Consider the following 11,718-nt stretch of genomic DNA (forward strand, 5'->3'; position numbering starts at 1 on the left):
GCACTGGATAGCTGGTCAATCAGCACACCTCGCTTTTTTCAGACCGATGAGCTTTGTAAAAATCGACGCGTTTCAAAAAGGCGGGGCATAGAGGAGAAGCAATAATGTACAGTATGTGGAAAATAATGTGTTTTTTTAACCTTAAACCGCATAAACACATTTCATTACACCAAATACACAAAATAATGTTCTTTTTAGCAGCATCATATGACCCCTTTAATATAACTCCGACTGGATTCGTCTGAAAGAAGAAAGTCATATACACCTAGGATGCCTTGAGGGTGAGTAATTTATGGGCTAATTTTCATTTTTGGTTGAACTAACCCTTTAACTTCATGAGCAATTTGAGCTACAGTAGCTCGTCTGTTGGGCCAGCCACGGGTCAGCCTTCGTTCCCCACATGCATCAATGAGCCTTGGCCGCCCATTACCCTGTCGCCGGTTCACCACTGTTCCTTCCTTGGACCACTTTTGATAGATACTGACCACTGCAGACCAAGAACTCCCCACAACAGCTGCAGTTTTGGAGATGCTCTGACCCAGTCGTCTAGCCATCACAATTTGGCCCTTGTCAAACTCACTCAAATCCTTACGCTTGCCCATTTTTCCTACTTCTAACACATCAAATTTGAGGACAAAATGTTCACTTGCTGCCTAATATATCCTACCCACTAACAGGTGCTGTGATGAAGAGATAATCAGTGTTATTCACATCACTGATTAAAATATGTATGTATGTTTAAAACGTAGGCCTATATAAACAACATGTAAATAAGAAAATGAACTTTAATCAAATTGAATTGCAATCTTGGTATTTTGTTATTGCCTGCAACATTTATGAAGGGAAGTTAATTGCTTAAATAAAATGTCAATGGTCCTACTGATATAACCTTTATTTCGAACCAATTTGATTTCATTCCATACAGATATTTCCTTTTAAGTTGCTCAGAGCTGTCATTATTTGTTTCTTCCAGTAGAGGGACTTCCAGTGCAGCTGGTGCAAGTATTCTTCCTACAGAACGGTCCTACATAAAGTTCTAATGGGTAAAATGAATGATATATTCATATTTTCACAAGAAGCAAGTCTAGTTTAAAGTGAAAATTTAATGGTCAACACACCATCTCATCTCAGAACAAACAGTGAAAAGGCAAATTTCCAATCCCAAATATTATAGGGAACAAAATGTAAAATTTAAATATGAAGCTGTTAGGTTTAAAGGCATTCAGAACAGTGGCAAAATATTATTACAAACCCGCACAGATACTACAAACACAGTACAACCTGACCCAAGTAGACAGAATTCATCTCAGTCTGCACTGTGAATACAACAATAAAAAGGGAGGAAAATGCATACACTTTTATCAGAGGACATTGCAAGGTCATGTGAAATGTATAGATGCCTGAGCATTTGAAGTTATAGAAAAGTACAGTACAAAGAGTCCTTTCCTCTTGTCTCCATTCGATACTCCTTTTGTCCATTATCATGAGTCACTATTTTCTTCATCTTCCTCCGCCTCATCAGATCTCTCAGGATCCTGAGAATCAGAACTTGTGTCATTGGCATCATTTGCAAACGGGTCTTCTCCCTGTAAAACAAAAAGAGATATACCTTTAAATATTCTTTCAAAAAACCTTATTTTCTAAATGTGTTCTAATATGTCACAAATATCATTACCTTCATGTACTTCTCATAGCGCACCTTCACATTATCGTTATTTATTATGGCTTTAGCTGTGACCACGCTGTCTCTTTTTAACTGCTCTTTATAAGCCTTTGAGAGGAGGGAAAAAGACAAGATATTCAAGCAAAATGAGAAAAAGCCCCTATATACAAAAAAATTAACTTAAATGATTTTAGCAAATGGCTGCAATATAACAAAGAGTGAAAAATTTAAGGGGGTCTGAATACTTTCCGTACCCACTGTATATATATAAGATAAAAATGACAGTTCAGGATATTTAGAGGAGAGAGGATAGAGTCATGTTACCACTTTGCTCTTGAGGTGGGTGAGTGAATGAAGATGTTGCTGTACAGAGCTGAAAACCACAGGGATGTGAATGTCACATGCAACACAGTAGACCACCTCCATCCTTCTCATGTAATCATCTTCTGTCACGCCTGTAAGAACAAGAAGTTTAGAGTATGTCAATATTTGTCTTTGTAGTATGTAGAATGATTTCCATCTATTTCCATCAAGTGGGAAATGCGTTACAATACATCAATGTATTTATTTATCATATAATGCATATTTATAATGTGATGTTGGCTTGAGCGGAGTCATACCTTCCATTATTTTTGCACATTCATCTTTGCTTCGTCCACAGGAAAACTTTAGTTTGTGTAGGGTAGAAACAGTTTTATGAAACTTGTGAACCATGCAATCCTGTGCAATATTAGAATGGGGTAAATGTACATGAACAAATATAATACAAATCCAGACTAAAACATCAAGGAAAGAAAATGATTTCATAAGTCTTACATGCAAAAAACTGATGACCTTGTCATCAAATTTGGCTTGCCGTCATATATAGTCAAGAGTCTCTCTGTGATATGTGCTTCCAAAGTGTTTCTCAATGGCTTTGTCTTCAAATGTGTGGAATTTACAAAAAGCACATGTAAAAGCCCACCTAAAAAATAAATAAATAGCATGCTATGAATACTAAAGTGACATCAATTTGCATTTAACTTGGCATTTATTGCTAAATGTTTTTGAATAACTGATGCAAATGTATAATTTGAAATATTTTGTAGTTGCAATTTAAATTCTATGGCCTTTCTACATATCACAAGTCAACATTTCACTGCTTCTAAAAGAAATACAGCAGAAAGTCAAGTTCTGCCTCAAATAATAATTCATATTTAAAAATGTTTAATAGATTTAAATAATAAATTGATATCCAGCAAATCAATCTAGATATGGTTTAAAAACATCACAAGTGATGAGTCAGTTAAAATTTCAGTGTTCACCTGTGCTTGTCTCCATATTTTTCATGATTCTTCTCGCGTCGTCTTCTACGGTTCTCTCTGGCTCGAACTTTCTTACCAAGCTCTGCACTTGCTCTAGACAAGTGATGAGTCAGTTAAAATTTCAGTGTTCACCTGTGCTTGTCTCCATATTTTTCATGATTCTTCTCGCGTCGTCTTCTACGGTTCTCTCTGGCTCGAACTTTCTTACCAAGCTCTGCACTCAAATATTAAAGGGTTAGTTCATTAAAAAATTAGAATTCTGTATTAGAATTAGAATTCCAAAAACGCGACCTTTGTTCATCTTCGGAACACAAATTAAGATATTTTTGATGAAATCCGAGAGCTTTCTGACCCTGCATAGACAGCAACGCAACTGACACGTTCAAGGCCCAGGAAAGTATTTAAGGACATCATTAAAATAGTCCATGTGACATCAGTGGTACTTTTTGTGCACAAAGAAAACAAAAATAATGACTTATTCAATGATTTCTTCTCTTCCGTGTCAGTCTCCGCGGCCATTCACAAGAGTAGCGAGCGACGCATGCGTGTGGTGCACTGTTGCCAAATCTCGCGAGACAAATAAGCAACCGCAGCTTTAAAAACAAGCCCAAAACAAGCCCAATATTTTTTGGATGATTTATTATCATCAATATCTATTTATTATCAATTATTTATTACCAATCAATGAGCCTGCAACATATTAAACTGAAACCACTCTTTTATCTGAAAAGCAAAACTATGTTACAAAAATCAGCAAACTGCAACAAAAGGGGGAACAAAGATCATCTCCAATCACCTGTGTGCAGAATAGGATTGGAGAGATGGAAAAGGAGAAAAACACAAGAGCTTCAAAGGCGTTATTTTAGCTGTGTGCTTAGGGTCATTGTCTTGTTGGAAGGTAAACCTTCGGCCCAGTCTGAGGTCTTGAGCACTCTGGAGAAGGTTTTCGTCCAGGATATCCCTGTACTTGGCCGCATTCATCTTTCCCTCGATTGCAACCAGTCGTCCTGTCCCTGCAGCTGAAAAACACCCCCACAGCATGATGCTGCCACCACCATGCTTCACTGTTGGGACTGTATTGGACAGGTGATGAGCAGTGCCTGGTTTTCTCCACACATACCGCTTAGAATTAAGGCCTAAAAGTTCTATCTTGGTCTCATCAGACCAGATAATCTTATTTCTCACCATCTTGGAGTCCTTCGGGTGTTTTTTAGCAAACTCCATGCGGGTTTTCATGTGTCTTGCACTGAGGAGAGGCTTCTGTCGGGCCACTCTGCCATAAAGCCCCGACTGGTGGAGGGCTGCAGTGATGGTTGACTTTCTACAACTTTCTCCCATCTCCCGACTGCATCTCTGGAGCTCAGCCACAGTGATCTTTGGGTTCTTCTTTACCTCTCTCACCAAGGCTCTTCTCCCCCGATAGCTCAGTTTGGCCGGACGGCCAGCTCTAGGAAGGGTTCTGGTCGTCCCAAATGTCTTCCATTTAAGGATTATGGAGGCTACTGTGCTCTTAGGAACCTTAAGTGCAGCAGAAATTTTTTTGTAACCTTGGCCAGATCTGTGTCTTGCCACAATTCTGTCTCTGAGCTCTTCAGGCAGTTCCTTTGACCTCATGATTCTCATTTGCTCTGACATGCACTGTGAGCTGTAAGGTCTTATATAGTCAGGTGTGTGGCTTTCCTAATCAAGTCCAATCAGTATACTCAAACACAGCTGGACTCAAATGAATGTGTAGAACCATCTCAAGGATGATCATAAGAAATGGACAGCACCTGAGTTAAGTATATGAGTGTCACAGCAAAGGGTCTTAATACTTAGGACCATGTGATATTTCTGTTTTTCTTTTTTAATAAATCTGCAAAAATGTCAACAATTCTGTGTTTTTCTGTCAATATGGGGTGCTGTGTGTACATTAATGAGGAAAAAAAATTAACTTAAATGATTTTAGCAAATGGCTGCAATATAACAAAGAGTGAAAAATTTAAGGGGGTCTGAATACTTTCCGTACCCACTGTATATATATAAGATAAAAATGACAGTTCAGGATATTTAGAGGAGAGAGGATAGAGTCATGTTACCACTTTGCTCTTGAGGTGGGTGAGTGAATGAAGATGTTGCTGTACAGAGCTGAAAACCACAGGGATGTGAATGTCACATGCAACACAGTAGACCACCTCCATCCTTCTCATGTAATCATCTTCTGTCACGCCTGTAAGAACAAGAAGTTTAGAGTATGTCAATATTTGTCTTTGTAGTATGTAGAATGATTTCCATCTATTTCCATCAAGTGGGAAATGCGTTACAATACATCAATGTATTTATTTATCATATAATGCATATTTATAATGTGATGTTGGCTTGAGCGGAGTCATACCTTCCATTATTTTTGCACATTCATCTTTGCTTCGTCCACAGGAAAACTTTAGTTTGTGTAGGGTAGAAACAGTTTTATGAAACTTGTGAACCATGCAATCCTGTGCAATATTAGAATGGGGTAAATGTACATGAACAAATATAATACAAATCCAGACTAAAACATCAAGGAAAGAAAATGATTTCATAAGTCTTACATGCAAAAAACTGATGACCTTGTCATCAAATTTGGCTTGCCGTCATATATAGTCAAGAGTCTCTCTGTGATATGTGCTTCCAAAGTGTTTCTCAATGGCTTTGTCTTCAAATGTGTGGAATTTACAAAAAGCACATGTAAAAGCCCACCTAAAAAATAAATAAATAGCATGCTATGAATACTAAAGTGACATCAATTTGCATTTAACTTGGCATTTATTGCTAAATGTTTTTGAATAACTGATGCAAATGTATAATTTGAAATATTTTGTAGTTGCAATTTAAATTCTATGGCCTTTCTACATATCACAAGTCAACATTTCACTGCTTCTAAAAGAAATACAGCAGAAAGTCAAGTTCTGCCTCAAATAATAATTCATATTTAAAAATGTTTAATAGATTTAAATAATAAATTGATATCCAGCAAATCAATCTAGATATGGTTTAAAAACATCACAAGTGATGAGTCAGTTAAAATTTCAGTGTTCACCTGTGCTTGTCTCCATATTTTTCATGATTCTTCTCGCGTCGTCTTCTACGGTTCTCTCTGGCTCGAACTTTCTTACCAAGCTCTGCACTCAAATATTAAAGGGTTAGTTCATTAAAAAATTAGAATTCTGTATTAGAATTAGAATTCCAAAAACGCGACCTTTGTTCATCTTCGGAACACAAATTAAGATATTTTTGATGAAATCCGAGAGCTTTCTGACCCTGCATAGACAGCAACGCAACTGACACGTTCAAGGCCCAGGAAAGTATTTAAGGACATCATTAAAATAGTCCATGTGACATCAGTGGTACTTTTTGTGCACAAAGAAAACAAAAATAACGACTTTATTCAACTATTTTTTCTCTTCCGTGTCAGTCTTCACCGTGCGTTCAGGAGTTTATAAGCAGAAGAAAACGCATGGTGTAGCCAACATAAAACAGTCTTTGTAAACATGTCTGAAGATTTTTACAGAGAGGATGACTTGCAATTTTTGCCAAGCCTTACTTATTTGAACCAGAATATACAGAGGATGAACTAAGAAAGATGGACGTTCTACATCAGAACGCCGGCTCCTGCGTCAGCAGCACCACACACACGTTGTGGTACTCTCGTGAATGCGTGTCGAAGACTGACACAGAAGAGAATAAAGTCGTTATTTTTGTTATCTTTGTACTAGGGGTGTGCGATATTGACAAAAAATTATATCTCGATATTTTATGGGATTTTATCGATAACGATAATTAGACGATATTTTGCTGAGTGTGTTATTGTGCTGGTACCTTAAGGACTGCCGAAGACAGCTGACTCCTAATGTTTTTAATATTCTTCATATTCTGTGTGGTGGTCAGTTCATACTGATAAGTACTGAAATCCAATAAGTTTAAACTGATTTTTGCATTTTATGGGCATTTTAACCTTTATAAAGCCATTTTTTCTAAAAGTGTCCATTATCTTTTGAGTCAAATTCTTACATTTAATCAGGGAATTAGAATAATAAGACATTTGGGCTGTTACCAAGCAAATTAAATCAACACAGAAGCTGCATCTGAAGTGGCATTTAGATGTATTTACACACATGTATTTTGTTTAATGCAAGACATGAATGCATTTAACCTGCAATTACAAATGCATAAATAATGTTTTGATATATTAAACATAAAACGTTGACTACTGATATTTGAAATGATTTAAAACATGAAAAAAATCTATAAAAAAAAAGAAAAAGCCGAAATTTGATATTAAAACCGCCAGCAGGTGGCAGCAAATCACTGTTAATAAGTGAGTCATTGCGATTGAACCGAATCATTTAAACGGTTTATTCATTCAAGAACGAAACACTGTCATGTTGCTCAGAGACACAAAACAGCGCTGTGGCTGTATTCGGAATGATTTTTGTTGGCGAAATAGAGCAAAAACAAGCAATATGGTGTCTAAAACGTAAGTCTCTTAATTTACTTATTGTTTATTGAATTCAATGTCACATTTGTAATCATGGTAATTTTTGGAGAAAAACGGCACTCTTCGTGTGAAATTGAATAACTATATGAAGTGGTATAAATATATACATTTTCTGCCATCATGTCTTGAATTTGTGATCATTCTAAATTCATTTTAATAGACTGAATCATGCAGTGAAAGAAAACACACTAAATGCGCTCACACACTAGTCTAGACTTCACGTAATGTATGCGTGCGCTCTGTAGGGATGTTTTGAATGGTTTTTGCAAAATACTCGATAATGTCAAATCGCACATCGTTAAAACAACAATTACGATATTATCGCAGACGATATATATCGCACACCCCTACTTTGTACACAAAAAGTATTCTTGTAGCTCCATAAAATTAAGGTTTAACCACTGATGTCACATGGACTATTTTAATGATGTCCTTACTACTTTCCTGGGCCTTGAATGTGTCAGTTGCGTTGCTGTCTATGGAGAGTCAGAAAGCTCTAAGATTTCATCAAAAATATCTTAATTTGTGTTCTGAAGATGAACGAAGGTCTTACGGGTTTGGAATGATATCATATGAGGGTGAGTAATTAATGACAGAATTTTCATTTTTGAATGAACTAACCCTTTAAACCATGCTTGTATTGAATTATGGTGGTTAATATAATTTTTTTCCAATTTAATAAACAATAGAAATATAAAAGCCATTACATACCATGCTCTTTATTTATTTCCTTGGTATCGGAAGAAATACAACTGTCCTGTAGAAAAGAAAAACTCTAGTACCACAGGACTGATTTTGAGGCATCTTTGATTGTGAATTCCTACCTTTGAAACGTGTGGTCCTAAAAAAATAGAACAACTAAAGCACCGTAAGCATCAACGTAAGGCAACATTTTTGAAAAATACAGTAAAGAAAGTGCAACAATTTAACAATGGAAACTTTGTCCCTTTTTAAAATCATGTTTGGTCTATCAAAGCAGCACATCACATACCCACAATGGTGCTTATGCTGGGAGTTGCTCTGACTATCCTCTTTTTTTTAACCATCTTGCAAGGAGGTACTGGTTCCATCATCTTCCTCTTAGTCCCTCGAAACACCAAAGCAGCTGATTTTGAGTAGTATCTCTCTATGCAAATAGACGAGTTCTGACTAGAGCACTGTGGAAGAGAAGAGATCAACACTAAAAGTCATTGCTTTTGCTCAATAGATAAACTAGACACCAGACGTACACGTACCCCTACATCTTGTCCTTTGGCCTCAGGTACAACAGCACCTATTCCCCGGTAGTTTCTGTGCACATATGCTTGCATGTCTCTGCCCTGTGAGCCAATCGGCGCTGACCAAGAGTGTGAAGGAGAGTACAGGTTGAAAGAATCGGAGAGGTTGGATGTTGAGTATGGACTCTCTCTGCCGCTGTCCGAAAAGGGAGACCTGGACCTTTGGGAAGACATGACGAAGGGCCTAATGCAATTTGACAAGACGTCTGCACCCCAGGATGAGCAAGTGTCAGTGTACCCTCCATTAGAATGATCAACAACGCTATCTGCATCTTCAGTGTTCAAAGCCCCAAGTCCAAAAGATTCATAGGCACCATATCTGTTGAAAAAATAAATGGTAGCACTTTACAATAAGACTCAATTTTTTTTCTTAAAAAGCAACTTATATAATACAATTGATATAATTAAGAAATACATATTTAAAAATCTTAATTTAATTTGCAATTTATATACTTTTTATAATTATTTATTTTTAAAAAGTTTTTTTTTTTTCTTTTCCAAAACTTATTGGAAAATATTACCAAACAGATTACTTTTAAAATAAAATTTTTAAATGTCTCCAACATTTGAGAGCTATTTCTGTTGCCTCTTCAGAAAAGCACAAGAAAGATCCTCTGACAATTCTTACCTGTCAGAGCCATTGGTCTCAAAGGACTAACCAAATAATGGCTGACTGTAGCATTTCCCTGGACATTTGACAAGTGCAAGTGATTATTTGAGTGTGCTATGGGAATTTACCTCATTCAGAAAGAACAAGACAGCTGTATATAACATTGTAGCAAAATAAGAGTGAGGATTAATGTCATTTCTTTACCTGAATTTTCAGCTGGTGATGGGAACATTTCATCCTTATCATTAGTCCTTTAAAACAGATTATATAATGTCAAAATTAAAGCCCTGATTAAATATAAAATATTACTAGAAGGTATATAATTATTATTTATATATATTATTATATGATTAAGCAGTTACCTTGTTAAGCTTTTCTATGGTACTTCATAGAGGATTTTGAATTTAGGGTTCAACCAATGTTTCTTTTATTTTTTTATTTTTTAAATGGCCAATATACAATGATCAAGCAGGGTAAACTTCTATAAAGGCAAATAGGAAATCATTAATTTTTACAAACAATGTCATGCCATAAACCGAAGACTAAAAAAAAAAAAAAAAAACCTGTTTGTTATGATAGCTTTCATGTAAGAAAATACAACATAATGCGTGAATATTTAGGCCTAATCCACAATAATTGTTTGAACCGTCACCTTTTTCAGCAATGCCAGCAGCATTAAGGGTATGTGCTAGTTTCACACCAGTGAAGTTGTTCAGGTTTGTCATTAAACACTTGTAGACAGCACAAAAAAATTACATATAAACTACTCTATGATTCAGATTGTGAATGGGCCTTTGTAAAACAGTTAACACTCCAGTGTTAATTTTGCCCTTGTGTTTGACCCTCTGTTCAAGATTTACATGTCAGATTGAAACAGACCAGCTTGCTGTATTTACATCCATTTTGCACCATCAATTCTTACTTTTATTTCAGCAGAATGTGTGTTTTGTGGTGTGGGAAATGTTACATTGCCTGCCAACTCCAGGCATACTGTCATTTAAAAAATTTTGAACAATGGCTTTTTTTTTTTTTGTAATTAAGTATTATGCATAATTATTCAAACCCAAAACATACAGGCATTGTAAATACTGAACTTGCCCCTCATTTAAAACGTACCCATTTTTTGTTTTTTTCGTTTCACTGTTTCTTTTTCAACAAAAGTAACATTATTTCGAAATGCAATATAAAGACAGCCTCACTTACCACATAAACGAGGGACAATCAGTCCTACCGCGTTAAATTAAAGCAGGTGTCACTGAAATCATTTTCCCCCTGGAAACAAACTAAGCAACGGTGTAAGGAAACTTAGGGCTGGTTTGCAACAACATGCTTTTTCATAACCATTTCCTAATGGAATTTGTCTTCCTCCAGAGGGCGCTAGTGATTCACAAACCTAACTTACACTGAGACCCCAGCTCGGACCCATTCAAATTGTTGATAGCTACTTTTGGTCTCACTGGAGGCATTTGTACTATAAAATAGGCCTTTATAATCGGATTGATACAGCCTTACGATGTAATAAATCTAAAATAAATTATTAAATACACGACTTTTCCAGTAAACACAAACAGCTGGGTTTTGGTCTGTCCTGATCAGCACCAAAGCCACTGGAAGGAAAGTCTGCAACCTTTAGGCAAAAAAGCATAACGGCTAATGCTTCCGCTTTGGCTGTACGTGGGAAAGGAGACCATATCATATTGTTATTCATTCATTCATTTAGAAATGCAACATATTATTGTCCTTTACCACTAGAGGGGGCTCAAACCTAAACCACTGTGCAAGGATTCCACTTAAAGGGGTCATATGATGCGATTTCAATTTTTCCTTTCTCTTTGGTTCATGTTTTTGAATCATCTCTCCGGCTTGACAGGGCATCATCACAAGGGCATCATCACAGTATGGTGAGGGGCGTAACATTTCCGTCACACGCTTGAGGTATTCGGCCAATCACAACGCACTGGATAGCTGGCCAATCAGAGCACACCTCGCTTTTCAGACCGATGAGCTTTGTAAAAATCGACGCGTTTCAGAAAGGCGGGGCGTAGAGGAGAAACAATAATGTACAGTATGTGGAAAATAATGTGTTTTTTGAACCTTAAACCGTATTAACACATTTCATTACACCAAATACACAAAATAATGTTATTTTTAGCAACATCAAATGACCCCTTTAAAGAGGTCATGAACTGCCTTTTTTTTATTATTTTGTACCGTTCTCTGAGGTCCACTTATAATGTTATCATTGTTATCATAATGGCAATGTTATCATTATGTTTTTACATCAAAAATAAAAATAAGCTTCATTAAAAATAAAGTTCATCCACTCTTTCCTAATGTTGGGATCAGAA

General features: G+C 36.4%; 1 pseudogene; it reads right to left on the reverse strand.

Annotated features, from left to right (window-relative positions):
- Positions 1-1,452: 1,452 nt before the first annotated feature.
- On the reverse strand, positions 1,453-10,668 carry LOC107730689 (DBIRD complex subunit ZNF326-like; annotated as a pseudogene).
- Positions 10,669-11,718: the final 1,050 nt, after the last annotated feature.

This window comes from Sinocyclocheilus rhinocerous, unplaced genomic scaffold (assembly GCF_001515625.1).
Source record: "Sinocyclocheilus rhinocerous isolate Xijiao unplaced genomic scaffold, SAMN03320098_v1.1 scaffold1179, whole genome shotgun sequence".
NCBI classification, from domain to species: Eukaryota; Metazoa; Chordata; class Actinopteri; order Cypriniformes; family Cyprinidae; genus Sinocyclocheilus; species Sinocyclocheilus rhinocerous.